This window comes from Eubalaena glacialis, chromosome 7, assembly GCF_028564815.1.
Source record: "Eubalaena glacialis isolate mEubGla1 chromosome 7, mEubGla1.1.hap2.+ XY, whole genome shotgun sequence".
Lineage (NCBI taxonomy): Eukaryota > Metazoa > Chordata > Mammalia > Artiodactyla > Balaenidae > Eubalaena > Eubalaena glacialis.
Window position 1 is genome coordinate 106,455,640 of NC_083722.1, and position 12,157 is coordinate 106,467,796.

The 12,157-nt window shown below is 50.1% G+C and overlaps 1 protein-coding gene across 1 annotated transcript in view; it reads right to left on the reverse strand.

Annotated features, from left to right (window-relative positions):
* The window catches only part of ATP2B2 (ATPase plasma membrane Ca2+ transporting 2), a 347,108-nt gene that overhangs the window by 266,954 nt on the left and 67,997 nt on the right, over nucleotides 1–12,157 (reverse strand). Inside the window, exon 2 of the mRNA XM_061195585.1 lies at nucleotides 5,937–5,981. The gene's annotated coding sequence lies outside the window, so the exon portion shown is untranslated. The remainder of the gene's footprint in view (nucleotides 1–5,936; nucleotides 5,982–12,157) is intronic.

Consider the following 12,157-nt stretch of genomic DNA (forward strand, 5'->3'; position numbering starts at 1 on the left):
CAGTATGGAGGTTCCTTAAAAAACTAAAAATAGAGCCACCATCTGATCCAGCAATCCCACTCCTGGGCATATATCTGTAGAAATCCATAATTCGAAAAGATACATGTACCACAATATTCATTGCAGCACTATTTATAAGATCCAGGACATGAAAGCAACCTAAATGTCCATCAACAGAGGAATGGATAAAGAAGACGTGGTACATATATACAATGCAATATTACTCAGCCATGAAAAAAGAATGAAATAATGCCATTGCAGCAACATGGATGGATCCAGAGATCACCAGGCTGAGTGAAGTAAGTCAGACAGAGAAAGACAAATATCATATGACATCGCTTATATGTGGAACCCTTGCTCTTTGTATTCTAGTAATGCTCAGCTTCTGTGTTTCTAATACTTCTTGTTCACCACAGGACCTCTGCAGTCTGTGCCTTTGCAGGAATACATCTTCCCCTTATTTGGGCTTCCCTTTTCCTCACCTTCATCTTGGTCCATCATCTAACATCTACGACTTGGTCAAGTAGATGCATTCTCACACACCCTCCAATTTCTTTAATAAGCACTTCCTCAAGGGAGTGCACCTTGATTCCATCACCCCTACCCCACCATTAGGCTCTCACAGCAGACTGGGCTTCGTAGCACTCATTGCATTATAATTATTACTTTATTATCTGTTTCCCCCATTAGGCTGTAAGCTCCATGAGGAAGGGACCATGTATGCCTTGCTCACTCCTCTCTCACCAGAGCCACACTCATAATCGGAGATTGATAACTAATAAAATTGTCACCCTGGAATCATTTGGGAATTATGCTCCACCTACCTCTGCAGCTTACATCTAATCACTGATTTCCTTTACATCACCAACCTCAACCCACGGACACTTGCTGAGGACCAACTTCTCAGCCCAGTGAGGCCTGGCAACAAACAGGGAGGTGTGCAGACAGGTCCCCATGATGTGGTATGCCAGTGTTCTAATGGGGGGCAGCCCGAGAGGAGGAGTGACTGCCTGGCAGGTCAAGAAAAGCTTCCAGGCAGAGGGGCTCCATGAATGGGGCCTTACAGGATGCTTAGGAGTTTGCCAGGTTGGGGGTGGACTAGAGAGAACGGCATGCACAAAAGGCCCAGATAAATAAACAGCACTAACAACATCTCCCAAATCTCCTCTGGAGTTTTATTTCCAGAACTTAGATCTAGACCCTCATCCCAGCACTTCAGCAAAGCCTCCTAACTAGATTTTTCTGCCACTTTGTTCTCATTTTAGCTCAAGAACCTGCTATAGCTCCCTACTACCCTCTAGCTTAAACCTAAGGTGCCTGCCTGCCATTGGATGCCTGCCTCAGCCTCTCCCTGCCTCTCTCACTCTCAGGGACATTCTTGCTCATGACTCTCTGACATAATCAGCTTTGCTTCTACCAAATTCAATGACCACCACCTTCCACACCCGACTCGCTTATCCTATTCCTTCTCCCCACCGTTGATTTTATAAATCAATATCACTTTCAAGTGGACACTAAGAAAAATTATTTTTTTGAATTTGAATTGGAGTGTTCAGAAGCCCATTTGAATGATTTAATTGCTTATAGCTAAGTCACTGCTTCTTACTGCAGTAGACATGCTTGAGAGTTTCTTAGTAAAATTAATTTTTGTGGGTTGAACTCTTCCTCTGACCCTGAACAGGTAGATGGGCTCAGCTAGGAATGGTCGTACTTTTGCTTCCAGGTCTTGGAGAGGTGAGGTGTTACCCAGAGCCCTGCTTGCGTTCGAGGTCTACATCACACCTCACCAGGGGCCCATAAAGGCGAGGGCAATGTCCTCTCCATCTACAGCCCCTGCTCCCACTCCAGCTTCAAGCTCAGTGCTCTGCAAAGTGAAGGCCTGAGTCACCAGGAATAAGCTGCCCCTATTATGAGATGAGTTGTGACCCCAAAACTCATATGATGAAGCCCTAACCCCCCAGTACTTCATAATGTTACTGTATTTGGAGATACAGTCTTTAAAGAGGTGATTAAGGTAAATGAGGTCATATGAGTGGGCCCTAATCCAATATGACTGGTGTCCTTATACGAAGGGGAGATTAGGACACAGACAACACAGAGGAAGACCACATGAGGATCCAGGGAGAAGTCGGCCGTCTACACACCACGGAGAGAGGCCCCCGAAGAAAGCAACCCTGCTGACACCTTGATCTTGGACTTCCAGCCTCTAGAGCAGTATGAAAATAAATGTCTGTTGTTTAAGCTCCCCAGTCTGTGGTATGTTATGGTGGCCCTGGCAGACTAATCCAGCCCCCAAAGCTGGTTCTCCCAGAACCACAGTTCTGGGGACGGAAGAAAGACGATGTGACATCGACATTGGCTTTGGGTAAAAAAAAAAAAGATGTTTTGAGAAAAAGAGCCCTTCAGAATGAAGTGTCAACATAACAATTCTTCTTTTATGGCTGACTGGCAAAATGTACACACACACACACACATATTGGTGGGGGCAGAAAATTTCTTCTTAAATGTAACTACCCTTTGTGATTATATAAACAGTAAACATGCCATGGTGGGAAATTCAGAAAATTCCAAAAAGCACAAATTAAAAATGTCACCTGTTATCCTCCCCCATTCCTGTCTCTCCAATTTTTTCTCTCCTTCTCATTCTCTCTCTCTCCCCTCTCTCTTCTACCTTGCTTACTTATATTCCTTTCCACATTATTTTTTAATGCACTTAGAATTAATTTTGGCAAACTGCTTTTTCTCTTAACAATGAAATATGACCATTTCCCCCTATATTATTAAAAATTCATCTCAGATGTCATATTCACTGGCTGCCCAGAATCTTCCACGGTCTGCATGTGCCGCGATGGGTCTCCCCATCCCCTGCTGTTTCTATTTTTTAACTAATATAAACAATGCTGTGATAAATACCCCTGTAGATAAATCTTGGTATACATCTTGTGCTATTTCCTCAGGGCAAATTTCCTAGAAGTGAAATTACTGGTTACTCACATTTTTAAAGTGGAAATTTTTAAAAACTCTTAAACCTTTCTAGTAGGTTATATCACTTTTAGGGGTGTAACAACTTCTAACCACACATATTAAAAGCTCCCAAGAGTTTATGTTGTAATTTTAGACATCTTAAAAAAACGAAAGAGAAAAATAAGAAAGAAAGAGTAGAGAAAACCTAGGTTATCTGGCTATAAACATAAGAAAGTGACATCCATCTCTGACTTAGGAAGGGAAGGGGAGGAGCTGTCCCGGCTGTATTTACAGCACTCTGTGGAGTGGGTACCCATTTTACAGATGAGGAAACTGAGGCACAGAAAGATTAGAGTCACTCACTTGTTCAAGGCTATGCACAGCTAGGGAATGAAACAGTCAGGACTGAAATTCAGTTTTGCCTGGCTCCAAAAACTAAGGGCCTTACTATTATGCCACACAGGCCTAGGGCAGGGTCTGTGGGAGATGGTCTCAACTCAGGCATGAGCAGCTGGGCAGGACATCTCCAGGGCCACTCCCAGCCCTGGTGTCCTGTTCTGCCTTTCTATCTGGCAATGTCAGGCACCGGGTGTGTGGGGCTGGGAGGAGGCAGGGTGTGTCCCAGGGGTGCAGGAGCCTGCAAGGCCCACATGCCCCCACCAGGTGATGGTCAACATGCCCACCTGGCCGTTGCCCATCTGGATCACAATTCTCATTGCTGCATTGACTTTATTAGAAAAGCCACACTGGTGTGAGAGCCTAGAGAAGGATGCAGGAATGTGAGTGTCAAAGCAAACATGTATATGGATAAAAGCAGGAAGGATTAAAAAAAAAAAACCCCAAACACCTGTGGCAATAAGGAAGTAAAATTGTGAATAAATTGTTCCCTGCACTTTCCAACCTTTTAAAAAAGTGATGTTGCTTTTACAGGATTATAGTGGGAAAAACAAGGTCTTTGAAGTCACATGGACCTGGGTTCCAATCCTGCTTCTCCCTAGATGTGTGACCTTGGGTGAGTCACTTCACTTCTCTAAGCCTCAGTCTCCTCACCTGCAGAATGGGGATAAGCATTCCGTCTTGTTCTCAGGATGAACTGAAGCGAGAGATTCCCACCACACCCTTCGCACCTTTCCTGCACATGGCAGGGACTCAGCAAATACCAGTTGCCACGCACATTAATGCCTTGCTGAGGCCTGGAAATGCAGAGGGAAGGCGACAGGGCCCCACTCTGGGAGGAGCTGAGCAGGGAGAGGAAGGGGCAATTGTATCCTGAGGTGAGAAGCACCTCGACGGAGGGAACAACCAAGCCCACGTTATTTTTGGAAAATGGTCATGATCTGGCTTCCTAACTCACGACCACAGCAAAAGCAGAGGAGGAGGCCACCTTCGACAGAGCTTTAATCCTTCCCCACTATCACCTTTTACTTCTCCATCAAAACTTACCTGCCCATGTCTTGGTTCCCCAAACCCTGCTATCTGCTAATGGCTAACCTGGTCAGAGAAGTTCTGCAGTAGACATGCGTGCCCAGGGCTTCCTAGACCACTCCAGATAGCGTTTGGAAAAAAACAATGCAAGCAACACAGGCTGATTACATAAAACTCGGAAAACACCGAAAACCCAAATTGCCCATTCTCTTGTAACTAACCTACAGATGACATCTGGACACAAGCTTTCAAAGCTACCTCATCCTTTCCCGAGGAGTGATGCAGATGGTGGCAGGGAGTGGGTGTTGGGTGGAGAAGCCTCTCTCCTATCAAACGCCCTGGAGTGACTGCTGATTCCACCCAGGCGTGGAGCCAGCACCCCACACTCGCACCCCGTGAAAGGACAGTTTCTCTGATTCTCCGATTTCTCCGAGGTTGCTAGGGAAGCGGCAGCCCAGGGCCATTGGCTGAACTCCCAGGCAGTCCCCCAGGCAAAGGGGCTGTGTCTCTGAATGTTTGTAAATGGATGGACAAACAGTCATGAAGCTCTGGGACAGTCCTCTGTGGGCTCCCAGGCCCTCGTTCCGTCCCAGGACCCACCCAGGCTCAGGCAGGGCCCTCCGCACAGGGCTCCCCCTTCTCAAGTCCCCAAGTCAATAATACCCCTCAGTGTGGCTGACCTCAGTCAGACACAAATTGAAAAATAATCTGACAGCATTAAAAGATACTCAAGCGTGAATGACTGAAATGATAGCCATGTAACCCACCCGGGAACATTGCTCTTTATCTCAAAAGGACATTGGCTGGGACTTACCTGGTGGCGCAGTGGTTAAGAATCTGCCTGCCAGTGCAGGGGACATGGGTTCGAGCCCTGGTCTGGGAAGATCCCACATGCCGTGGAGCAACAAAGCCCCTGCACCACAACTACTGAGCCTGCACTCTAGAGCCCTCGAGCCACAACTACTGAGCCCGCGCGCCTAGAGCCCATGCTCCGCAACAAAGAGAAGCGACCGCAATGAGAAGCGCGTGCACTGCAACGAAGAATAACCCCAACTAGTTCTCGCCGCAACTAGAGAAAGCCGGCGCGCAGTAACGAAGACCCAATGCATCCAAAAAAAAAAAAAAAAAAGAAAGAAAAGAACAAAGACATTGACTAACCCAAGCACACCTCTGTTTCAGTGGAATATTGCAGCAAGGTAAAGTGGCAACATACAGGCTCTGTGGGGACAGGGAAGGGAGAAGATCACACCTGCAGCAAATGTGTCCAAACCTCCGTTTTACATCTGCTTCTTGCTTCCTTTTCCTCCCCGGCTACTCACAGGTCCACAGGGTTTGGGGAGTGGCGGCCCAGAGCCTTGGTGTCAGGAAGGCGTTAGGGAGGCTGGGGCAGTCGGGGCAGTCAGGGTGGGGAGGGGAGGGGTGGTTGACTGTACAGAGAGGTGGTTTGCAAACCAGGTGTTTCCTAATCGGGGCCATCGATGGCGCTGAAGAGTAGGTGGGGATTCTGAGCCCCCCAGGTGAACCAGGGGTCTTGGTCTCACACTCACCTGTCTCCTGGGCTGCTCTCAGTCTGCTTTCCAGGTGTGAGAAACCTATAAGCAAAGATCAGAAACGCCTGTCAGAGGGGCTTGTATTTTCTGATGGCCAGGGATGTGGATCTGGCTGTTTAAAATTTAATATTTGAACTGATCCCAGTATTTAGAAACCGAGGGATTGCACACTTAAAAGCCGGCTTTCTGACTCCTCCGGGGAGAGCTGCATCTCTGGGCCACGTGCAAATTGGGCAGTGATGGGCTGGAGCTGCGCGAGGCTGTCCCTCTAGGCCCGCAGACGCTCCCCAATCCCACCCATCTGCCCCGTGGGTGCTGGAGTGAGCAGCCCTGCTCCGGTGTCTGATGTGTGACCTGCACAGCCCAGGCTGCTCCCTCTCGGCCCTGCCAGGCTCCCTCCCTCACCCCTCCCTTCTCTGCTCCAGATACACAAACTGAGAATTCCGGGGAGAGAACGCCAGGCCCGTCCCTTGGAATAATCAAGGGTGAGAAGACTGAGTCAGACTCCAGGCAAAGTTTGGGTCAGGGGCCCTGCCACCCCGTCTCCAGGGTCCCTTTCCAGTATCTCTGCTCTGCAGCTCTGGGGGGCTGAATCAGGTAGTGTCCTGAGGGTTTAATAAAGGACCTCTTGACAAAGATGTGAGCAGGAGTGGTGCAGTTCCCCAGCGAGAGCAAAAGTGGCGGTTCCGTTGCTACCATCCCTAATCTGGAAGGGGGTGGGAGGAAGAAATAGTTTCCAGACCCAGGCACATGGTGGGCTGCATGGGAAGACTCCTGATAGGAGTTGTCACCTGTGGGCAAGGCATGCAGCCAGCCCAAGGTGACCCTGAGAGGGACAGCTGGGAGACTAAATACCCCAACATCTCCCCCACCCCTCACTCTACAGCTTGCCAGGGCTCCCCATTGGCCAAAGCCAACAGGAAGCTGGAGGGGGAGGGACTGAACGGATGCAGCCCTACAGGTCCCCTCCCGGCACAGGGCGGGGTGGAGAAGGGCAGACAGTGGGTCTCCAGGGGTGAACGGCAGGTGTCCAGTGCAGCGGCCCTGCCTCCCGTGCCCCATTCATCCACTGGATCCGCACCCCTCAGGCCCTAAGCCAAGGCCGACCAGGTCCTTCAAGGTGTCAGAAGCTCGGTTCCACTCCAACAACTATTGGCCCCCATCCTTCCAAAGCCTCTCTGTTCTGCTCACCTGGCCTCAGCCTGAGTCTTCTGTCCCATCCTCCAGCTACCCCCTCTCCCCCAGCACCTGGAGCCCCATCCGTGGGGCCCTGAGCTCACCTCACCACCCCCGCCTATTCTCTTCCACTGGACACCAGTCAAATTCCTCTCACTACGGAGCCAGGCTGTCCCCTTCCCAGAAAGACAGCCCGGCCCAGGGTTCACAGAGGTCTGGGAGCAGAGCTACAGGGAATCCACAGGCACGAGGCTGACACAGAGCAGTCACGGGGAAAGCCGCCAGCTGGGAAAAACAAAGCCTGACAAGAGGCAGCCAGGTGCAGGGTTTCGTGGAACCCAGAGCTGGAAGTGACCTGGGAGATCACCTGCTCTGGCACCTGCTCTATACAGATGGGGAAACTGAGGCCAGGAGAAGTGGGGGAGGCTTGCACCGGCCACACAGCCAGAAAGTGGCAGAGTCGGTGTCCTGTTGGCCTGCCAGGCTGTCCCTGCCTCCTGGCCTGGGACACACGAGGACCCGGCTGAGTCAGGAGACTGGTGTCAGGTTCAGTTTTCTCAATAATGGTTTTACTAATAAGCACCAACATTAAGGGGTCCTGGTTCATCCTCTCCTCATCCCAAATCTGTGAGGCAGGTACTGTAACGATGCTACAGATGAGGAAGATGAGTCCCAGAGGAGTTACCCAACACGCCTTAGACCAGCACGGCAAGTGAGTTCTGTAGCAGGGGCAACAACATTGATGACAATAATAATAACGAGCACTGCCGACGAGGATGCTTTCTCCAAACTGGCCCCATGCTTAGGTCCTCACACACATTAGCCCATGAAGTGTCTTGTTGTTGTTGGGAGTTTTTAATGAACTTTTTCCACTTGGTTAGAATGTGGAGGGTATATATATCAGCTTTACTGAAACATAATTGACATATACCATTATGTGAGTGTAAGGTGTAGGTGTCATTTGATATACTTATATATTGCAAAGTGATGATCACTGTAGCATTAGCTAATACCTGCATCACGTCACATAATTACCATTTCTTTTTTGCGGTGAGAACATTTAAGAGCTGCTCTCTTAGCAACTTTCCAGTGTATATATCCCATAGTTTTAACCGGACAGGACTAGCTATGGGTTATTTAGATGACTCCTGACTATTTAGTTTCCACACACTCATTTTTCTGACCCTCTGTGGGCCTCTCCATTTCATCCTGTATGAGGCAGAAAGCAGAATCGGCCACCTGTCACGCCCAGTACCCTTCCGTGATGTTCAAGGGGCCTCCCCAGGCTCGGCTGGGCCCACCTGCTGCTCACCTGAGGCCCTGAACTCACACACACGGTGGCAAGGGCCCAGGCTGTAGACAGCCAGGCCTGCCTCATCGGCGGTGCCCTGTCTTCTCCAACAGGGACTGCTGGGATGGAAGACTGATGAGCAATCTGTCCTCGCTGGCAAATTTTTAATTCTGGAAGAAAGGAGACCCTGGCCCCTGGCCCAGCCAGCACTGCAGGGAGGGTGCTGCTTGGGTGTCACCACTGTTAACATTTTATCCACACTGACAACAGCTATGAACCCTGCGTCCACGTTTTTCTGTCCGTAAATGAAGGTGAAAGGCTAAGATGAGGGGTGATTGGCGGGAAAACCACCAGACCCCCGGCATGGAAAGTTCTGAAGTGACATGAGGGTGAGTGAGACTAGGTCTCCAGAAGGCCTGGGGCAAGGCCGGGCACAGGGGTAGGGGGTATGGGAAGCTGAAGGCCATGCCAGCTGCCAGTCAACAACTCTTGCCCTTCTAAATTGCAGGTGACTGCACCTCGCTCCCTGGATCCTCTAACGGTAAACCAGCCGAGACAGGGCTGAGCTTGGAGCACGGTCCCTGGGTGGGGGCCCCAACCCCCAGGCTTCAGGTCACTGCTCCAGGAGAGCAGGAAGCCTGCGGGATTATCCACAACTCAACTCCATCCGATTTCACAAGCCAGCCCATAAAGAGAAATGAAGGCCTGAGTTAAAATCTTCACTTCATCTTTACTGGCCCATGTTCTCGAGCAAGTCACTTCAACCTCCTGTGCCTCAGTTTTCTCCTCCATAAAATGGGAATAGAAATAGCCACTGGAGAGGGCAGCGATGAAGATAAACTGAGAGGATGCAGGGAAAGCATGGAGGGCTGTGCCCGGCATACAGTGAGCTCTTGATAAACATTAACCATAACAAGGAAGAAGGAACCACCAGCTCTGCTCGCAAATTACTTATAAACTAGTGGGGATCTCACACTGGCTGAGAACAAAACTCACAAGGAAGATGAAGTAAGGGTAAAACGACACTACAAAACACCCGGAATGAGAACTTGGGGTGTGGGGGATCATTTTGATTTAGAGGTGGCAATCAGGGGAGGCTCCCCAGAAGAGGGGACCCAGAAAATACACCTCTAAGTGCCTCCATCCTTTGTGAGTTCAGGGACTAATCTCTGGTGGGAGGCCTTCCCCATCCTGAAGTCCCCTTTCAGCAAATTGGGCATCGATGAGGTTACAGTGAGTACTGCTTCTCAGTAACACCACTGTTTAGCCAATAAAGTCACGAATCATTGGCTCCCAGGGGCCCCAGACTTTCTTTCAGGAATCTTCCCAGGATTGCTTCAGCCCATGTGGATTCCATGCTTCTCACGTGGCACTAGCAGCCAAAGCCCAAACCACATGCCCTAAACAGCCTGCTTGCAGGGGAGGAGCCCTGGCTTCTAGTCCCAGATCGGCCCTCTGCTTCCTGCGAGATGTTGGCCAAGTGCCAGCCACTCTCTGCGCCACAGTTTCCCTATCTGTGCCCAGGGGATGGACTAAATTAGAATCCCCCTGAATAAGCTCTGGGAAGCACTAGCCTTTTGAGAGGCTGCTTAGAGGGGACCATGGTTCATGCTGTAGCCCCTGCCGCCCTTGTAGATTTCACAAAGCAATGAACACATCAGGCTCTGATAAGTCCTGAAACATGGAAACTGGCTTAGTTTCGCTTGACCCAGCATTTCCCAAACTAACTTGACTTTCAGACTTTTGGGGGGGAGTAATGTCTATTAACACCCACAAAACTAGCGTTCCTCAGAACCCACTTTGGGAATGCTGGCCTCAAAGATCTCTCAGGTACCTTCCTGCTCTGTCAATAAGGGGATTCAATAAGAGTCTAGGGTGTGGAATTTCACCCTCTGGGTAATTTTTCCAAAACGTCTCTGCTGCATTTCTGGCCAAGATGGGAGGGTGCCCTCCTCCAGCTCCCACGGCAGGTGCCGTGTCTGGATCTCCGTCACAGCCATCCTTGCCCTGCAATGGTGGGTGTGTCTCTTCCCACAATGGACCATAAGCTCTTGAGGGACGGACCGTGTCTGGACACTGGTGTGTCCAAGGGCTTGACAAACTCAGTGGCTGAAACACGCACACACACAGTGTGTGCTCAATAAATATGTTTAGGTATGATGTTTAAAATATTTTACACAGGGCATGTACCAAGAGGGACACCAGCTACAAATAACCTACAGGTGCTTGTCAGTTGAACACCTGCCTGGTGGAATGAATGAATGAATGAATGAACGACAAGATCTGCAGGAGAGAACATAACTATTAACTAGAGAGAAAAAGCATTTTCTAATGCAAAGCCCAGTGCTATGTTTTTAACATTTTTCCCCTTCTGGGTTTTCCTGGCTTGGCTATTCAGATCTGGGTATGGGGGCTGGGTGCTATGACGATGACCCTCCCCCCAGTGCCCCAGGCGGGAGCCAAGGCCAGAGGAGAAAGTGGGCTTTTCTGTGTCCTCAAAAGAGCTGGCAGTAGGTTCAGCATTTCAAATATCCTTCTGAAATCTGAATCCAAAATGGAACATTTTTTCGAGTAAATAATACCCTTGAAGTCAGTTCAGGGCACCACAGCCCCCTGAACTTCAGAGGTGGGGCGGCACAGGGAGCCGTCAGAGCACAGCGCACCCCAAAGCCAGGTCTCCTGGCTCCCCCAGGCTGCCTGCCTTCCAGGGGCAAGAAGAGTGGGGGCATTTCAGGCCCTGGAGTATCCAAGAGACATTTTTCTCTGATCAGACCTGCTAATGCCACAGGGAGATTCTGGAAGGCCATGCCCTGGGGGCCCTAAGGGTCATGGGCTTTGGGGGCCCTGGGTCAAGGGTGGGGTGGGTGGAGATGGAGTGGAGGAGTCTGGTGGCCGAAGGTAAGATTAGAACGGGTCAGGGTCCTCTCCGAGTGACAGGCAGCACCTGACGCCGTGGAGCTAGCGGATGGCATGGCTTCAGATTTCCATATTGGTTTCTCTCCGCCATCAGGATTTGAAGCAGATACCACCCGGTTTGAGTTACAGAATCCGGCTCACGGCTTCCTGACCCTTGCCTTCTGGGAGGCTTGCAGAGGTGTGAGTTCTCAGAAGGGGCCAGGCCCGGGGCACATCCAAAGGGTGCAGGAGAGAGTGGCCAGGACAGAGCCAGGACAGCAGGGCTCCACTGGTGGGAAGCAATGTCCACCTCAATTTAACCAGCAGTTTGCCTTTTTTTTTTTTTATGGTTACTTTCTATTCATAACTGCTGTTACCATTTTTTTCCATTTATGGTAGCAATAAGGTTTCATTTTGATTTTTAAAAAAGTGAGCTCATTTGAATAAAAACACAAAGTACTTTTCAGGACAGGTGACCTCATCTACAGGTGAGGAGGAGGTATGAGAACGACTGGAATCTGGGGAACTCTCATCTAGCCCAACCTGCCCACATCACAGATGGGTACACGGAGTCCAGAGGGGAGGGGTCTTCCCCAAGCACACACAGCCAGTTGATAGCAAGAGTCGGGATGAAGATCTCAGGGTCGGGGTCTTTCTGTTGGGCCATCTCTTCTTTGTGAAGCCAGGCTGTGAAGCTCCCCCTAGTGTGGTCCTCACGGTGCAGGGGAAACGTGGCCTCACAGACCTGCTGCCTCCAGGGTACTGGGGGCTCTACAGAGGCCGGACCTGAGCCATATTCATCTCTCTACCCCACAGAGCCAGTCACAGAATTGGTGTTCAGTAAGAATCTGGTAAA